Here is a 6,792-nt window from a genome sequence, read left to right as displayed (position 1 = left end):
AGAAAAGAAAAAAATGTCGATTCTAGCAAGTCCTCTCGGTAGATCTCGATTCTAGCAAGTCCTCTCGATTCTAGCAAGTCCTCTCGGTAGATCTCGAGTTTAGTGGCTTCTAAGGTGAAAGATCACAAGTTGGAGTAGATTTAGAAAAGATGTTTGATGAAATGAAGTAGCTATATCATGGATTTAACATAAACTTACCTTGGATGATGTGTTTGTGGGAAAAATCTCCTTGAAAGCTTCCTAATTCTTGAAAACTCTATGAATAAGTGTAAGGATGTTCTATTGAGAGTTTGAGAGAATAGAAATGAATTTTGTGAGTATGTGTGTATTGTGTTCGGCCGAGAGAAGAAGATAGAAGGTTGATGAGATGGTTGCATGGAAATATGGGAGAATGCATGGAAGACCATTAAGTAAAAATGAGGTGGCACACACAAAGTCAACTCCTCCTTCTTTGTGGGCTTGGGCCGAGAATGGAGAGGAAAAAGAGAAAGAATTGGGTCTTAAGTGCTTAGCCTATATTTTGACTCACTTTAGATGATGTTTGGCCATAATAAATTAAGGTATAATTTTTATGACATGTTCGGGCTAAATTAAGTTGGTTGTGACTCATTAAGGCTCATTAAAGTCAACCTAGTATATTTTTGGGCTCATAAGGCCCTAAAGTATTAAGTTTCATGTATATGGGTCCAACTAGGTCCCATTTGAGAGTTCTAGGTTCAAGATAGACAAATTGGAAATTTATTAGTCCATTAAGCCCAATAAGGAAATCCTAGTCCAATATGGACTTAAATCGTGATTTCAAAGGTTTCCAATTCTTTGTTGACCATTTGTAGTTCTAGAATGAAGTATTTGATAAAGTTTTCTTATTATAGAATAAGCGTCAGGCATATTTTCATGTTATTGATTCATAGTTGTTATAAGTGTTGTAGTTACAAGGCCTCAAAATTACTAGTTGTGATATCATCCCCCCGTTAGAGGGAATTTCGTCCCGAAATTCTTTTGAAAGCTAGATTTATGAATGCAAGAATAGATGAGGGTACTTCTGCTTCATTTGATCTTCGTGTTCCCATGTGAGTTCTGGTCTTTGTCTCGCGTTCCATCGAACTTTCACAATTGGAATGCGGCTCTGCTTTGTACGCTTCACCTCTCGGTTCATGATTTCAACTAGCTCTTCGACTAATAGAAGGTTCTCATTGATTTTGATTTCCTCTAATGGAATGAAGAGAATGTTGTCAGATAAGCACTTTTCAAGTTGGAAACGTGGAACACAGGGTGTACAATGCTGAGATCGGTGGGTAGTTGCAATTTATAAGCTACTAGACCGATTCGGGTGAGAATCTCAAAGGGTCCAATGTATCGAGGGTTCAGCTTGCCCCACTTCCCAAAACAAATCACTACTTTCCAAGGAGACACTTTTAGTAACACCCTATCTCCAACTTCAAATTCCTGGGGCTTTCATCGTCTATCGGCATAGCCCTTTTGTCTGTCTCGGGATGATTGCAGTCGTGCTCTAATCATGATTATTTTCTCAGTCGTCTCGCGTATGATTTCCGGTCCTGTTAAGGCGTTGTTTGGAGTCTACCCTCCCGCTAGTTGGGTGTCTCCTACCTCAGCCCATCACTACGGTGATCTACATTTATGCTCGTATAATGCTTCGAAAGGAGCAACTTTGATACTTGAGTGATAATTGTTGTTGTATAACAAGTCGATAAAAGGCAAGTGGGTATCCCATGATTTTCTAAAGTCTATTACGCATGCACAAAGCATATTTTCTAGCGTTTGGATGGTTCGCTCACTTTGTCCATCCGTTTGTGGGTCGTAGGCAGTGCTCATGTCTAGTTGTGTTCCCATAGCTTTCTGAAGTGATTGCCAAAAGCGAGATGTAAACCTACTATCTCTATCTGAGATGATGGATACAGGTACTCCGTGTAGTCTCACGATTTCCTTGTTGTATATTCTTGTCAGGTGCTCCATCTTGTAGGATTCTTTTATTGGCAAGAAATGGGCGGATTTCTTTAGTCTATCAACTATTACCCAGATTGTGTCCAAACCGTCCGTCGACTTGGGTAGTTTGGTCACAAAATCCATGGTAATTCTTTCCCATTTCCACTCAGGAATTACTGGTTGCTGTAGTAATCCAGAGGGCTTCTGATATTCCACCTTTACTTTAGCACAAGTAAGGCATTGACTAACATAAGTGGCAATCTCTCCCTTCATATTAGGCCACAAATAATGTTGCTTAACATCCAAGTACATTTTGTCTTAACCTGGATGGATGGAGTATCGCGTCTTGTGGGCTTCGTTAATGACTACCTCTCTGAATCCCCCATGTTTAGGGACCCATATGCGGTTCATGAAGTAATATTTTCCATCTTCCTTCACTTGCAAGTTCTTCTCCATTCCGCGCAGCGCTTCACTTATTTTGTTTTCCGCCTTCATGGCATTTGACTGGGCTTTTCTGATTTGTGAGGTCAGGTGGGATTGGATGGTTATCGAGTGATTTTTCACACGATGATTTGAGTATTCTATTCGACTCAAGGCATCGGCTAGCACGTTAGCCTTTCTTGGGTGGTACTTGATTTCACACTCGTAGTCGTTTAGCAGTTCGACCCATCTTCGCTGCCTCATGTTTAGCTCTCTTTGATTCAAGATGTGATGGAGACTCTTGTGGTCAGTGAAGATAGTGCACTTGGTATCGTAAAGGTAGTGTCTCCAAATCTTCAGGGCGAAGACCAATGCTCCCAGCTCCAGATCGTGGGTCGTGTAATTCACTTCGTGAGTCTTTAGTTGCCGGGACACGTAAGCAATCAGCTTTCCACGCTACATGAGTACACAACCTAAACCCTTATTTGATGCATCGCAGTAGACTATAAAGTCTTATGTTCCTTTGGGTAGTGATAGCACCGGCGCACTGCAGAGTGCTTGCTTCAGAGATCGAAACGCGGCTTCCTGCTTGTCCGTCCATACAAAGGGTACGCCCTTTTGTGTGAGCATGGTAAGCGGTTTGGCCACCTTAGAGAAGTTTTGGATGAATCTCCTGTAATATCCTGCGAGACCTAGAAATTATCGAATTTCTGTGGGTGTTGTTGGAATTGCCCATCCTTCGATATCATGGATTTTAGAAGGATCCACATGAATTCCTTCCTGACTAACAACATGTCCCAAAAAGTTCACGCTTCGGAGCCAAAACTCGCACTTGGAGCGTTTTATGTATAACTTTTCGGTTTGCAGGATATCCAGGATTTGTTGAAGATGTTGGTCGTGTTCCTCTTCGCTTCAGGATTATAAGAGGATATCGTCGATGAAAATGATTACAAAATTATCAAGAAAAGATCGGCAGATTCGATTCATTAGATCCATGAATGCGGCAGGAGCATTCGTTAGACCGAAGGGCATTACGACAAATTCATAATGTCCGTAACGAGTTCGGAAGGCGGTTTTTGGAATATCCTCCTCCTGGACCTTGAGTTGGTGGTATCCAGATCGCAGATCTATCTTTGAGAAGTGACTAGCTTCTTGGAGATGGTTGAATAGGTCGTCGATTCATGGAAGTGGATATCGGTTTTTGACAGTGAGCTTGTTAAGTTTTCTGTAGTCGATACACATCTTGAATGTATCGTCTTTCTTAGTGACAAAGAGAACTGGAGCTCCCCAAGGTGAGAAATTGGGTCAAATGAATCCTTTATCCAAAAGCTCACTGAGTTGACTGGACAAGTCTTGCATCTCCGCAGGAGCCAATCTGTACGACACTTTAGCGATGGGCGTAGCTCCAGGTACAAGGTCAATTCGAAACTCGACTTGTCTTTCTGGGGGTATCCCCCGAAGATCATCAGGAAAGACACCTGGGAACTCATAAGCTACTGGAATGTCTTGAATGGTGACCTATTTCTTGGATTTGTCTACTATGTGAGCCAGGAACATCAAGCCCTTCTTTCGTAGGTACTTCTGCGCTTTAATGCACGATATAAGACGAAGGTTCGTGCTGGTTTTATCCCCGTAAACAACTAAGGTTTCGTGATTTGGGAGATGAAAGCGAACGGCCTTCTCGTGACACATAATTTCAGCATGATGGGGGCTTAACCAATCCATGCTGATAATCACATCAAAACTCCTAATGGAAATAGGAATTAATTTGATTTGAAAGGTGTGATGATTTAAGGCTAGGGTGCATCCGATATAGATTTCCCTAGTTGATTCTGTCTTCCTATTAGCCATTTCCACCGTGAAGGTTTTATTAAGCTTCTAGGGTTGTTGATATAACAAGTGTTTGAATTTATTGCTCACAAAACTTCGTTCTGCTCCAGTATCAAATAGGATGCATGCATAAGTGTGGTTTAGCAGAAACGTACCAGTAATAATAGTGGGATCCTGAACCGCTTCTCCCTGACCCATAGCTAGCACCATTCCTATTCCTGCGTTCCCAGAGTTTTTGGTATTGGGGCAGTTCTGACAGATATGCCCTATCCTTCCACATCTGTAACAAGTGGGGCTTGATCCTGTGTTATCGCTGTTGTTGTTGGTGTTGTTGTTGTTGTTGCAGTTTTTATTGTTGTAGTTGTTGTTATTTCCTTGTGGTTGACTTTGAGGAGGATAGGTCTTGCAATACTTTTCCATGTGACCCTTCCGATTGCAACTAGTGTAATGCATTTCTCTACATTCACGATTGGTAGTTGCACCTGTTGCACTTTGGGAGATTCCCAAAATACTATTTGGGAGTGCTTGGATTAGCTGATGCTGGAGCATGTGGGGCGAAGGGTACTTCAGTGGTTGCAGCATTGGCTGACACTGTTTGTTGCTTCTTTGCTGATTTTGAGCCTTGTCACCCTTTTCTCTTGTTATTCTTTCCTCTCTTGTTGTCATTCTCTTTCTTGCCTTTAATTTCCGTTGGCTTCTCGCCCTTTTTGTTGTTGTCGTTGTATAGTTTCTTTGCCAATCTCTTGGCACTGTCGAACGTTTCAGGTTTTGCAACGATCACATTCCCTTTAATTAGGGAGGTCAATCCCCAGATGAATCGTTCGATTTTCTTTCCTTCAGACGTAATCATTCCAGGGCACAATAATGGCAACTCGCTAAACTTTGATATGTAAGCATCTATATCAGAGTTTCGGACAGTGAGATCCCACAGCTCTTGCTCCATCTTCTTGATTTCGCCACGAGGGCAATACTTAGCCATCAGTATTTCCTTCAGCTACGTCCATGGCATAGAGTTGGCTACAGGGAGAGTCATGGCCTCTATATGTCCATTCCACCAGGTGAGAGCCTGGGTGACAAAGGTGCACGCGGCAAACTTCACTTTCACTTCCTCGGGGAATTCACATATTTCGAACACTGATTCCACCTTCTCAATCCACCTTTTCAGGGCTATCACACCACCCGTGCCATTAAAGTTTCACGGCTTGGCATTGGTGAAATCCTTGTAGGAGCATGTTTTGGTTGGTCCTTGATTGATCCCGTTGTTCAAACTTTCTGCCCCTTGTCCGTTGACTCCTCCATTGTTCCATTGGTGAATATGTGCCATTGCTACGGTGACCGCAGCAGACATAGCTACTTGGAATGCAGCTGAGTCAACTTCTGGAGGGGTTGGTCCAGGGTTACCGCGACTTGGTCGTCGAGGCATCTTTCTGTCATGGAATGGAAAGATGTTGAGTGCCTATGGTTTTGTGAGATTGTGATCCTATAACTAGGTGTGTGGCCCGAACGTAAGCAATTTCACAATTTAGCATACAATCAGAGATATATAACACATAGCAGATTACAACATCACAATAGAACACATAAAACCTTTCATTAATATTATCCGCATTTTTGATACACGAAAATTTTGCTCTAAGCTACATTCTTTTATTAGTTTCAAGTCTTCCATAACTTGTCGTCAAGTTATGGACTTAAAGAGTCTTTTATTTAAAACTACTTTAAACACATAAGTTATGGAATTAATTAGTTTTGAATAGTTTCAAAACTTCCCTCAAGTTTTGGAATTTGAAACGTTTTCACTTATGAATACTTTAATTCCAAGTTAGCCCTTAGAGTTTTAAAAGTTAAAATTCAACCCTTATACTTTATAATATTATAAGTTAATAATATTTATATATATGTATAGGAGCAAGTTAGTTTTACTGTTAGTAGGCCTTATTAACGAAGTCGGTCTATAAGGGGGTATAAGGTTACTGTGACAACTCGAAATTTTCAGTTTTGTAATTTCTATAGTCAAACACTTCAAATATTAGTCGAAAACAGTTCAGTACATTTTTGACCGGATTTAAGTCTGTTTGGGTGTTTTATTTTATTTTCGTCAAAACGATTTAATAAAAGGAAGTGTCGTTATGAGTGAGGTGTAACAAACAAAGCAATCAACACCTTAGCTAGGTGTTTACGACCAAACAAGGGTTTTTGGGCCGTTAACACCATTTTCCCAAAAACTCATGCATATAGCATGAGTTTACACCCTTTTTCCTCATTTCCCACTTCCCACCTCAAGAACACAAAGCTTTTCTCTCAAGTATCATAGATTCATCTCTTCAAATCCACCAAAATGTAAGTGTTTCCTCCCTAGATTCTTTCATACAACACTTAATCTAGTGTTTCTACATCATTTCATCCATGGATTCTTGGTTTTTACATAGATCTTCAAGTGATCTTCAAAACACCAAGAGCACCAAGAACACACACTAGTGTTCTTGGGTCCTCAACACTCTTACAAGCTTCATATAAGTAAGTATACTCCTCCTAGCTAGTTGTTTTCTTAGTATACTTGATAATCCATGGAATGAACACCAAAATCCCCAACAACAC

Source organism: Lactuca saligna, chromosome 4 (assembly GCF_052625555.1).
Source record: "Lactuca saligna cultivar CGN05327 chromosome 4, ASM5262555v1, whole genome shotgun sequence".
Classification (NCBI taxonomy): domain Eukaryota; kingdom Viridiplantae; phylum Streptophyta; class Magnoliopsida; order Asterales; family Asteraceae; genus Lactuca; species Lactuca saligna.
The sequence above is the reverse complement of the archived record's forward strand: the minus strand, read 5'-3'. Positions refer to the sequence as shown.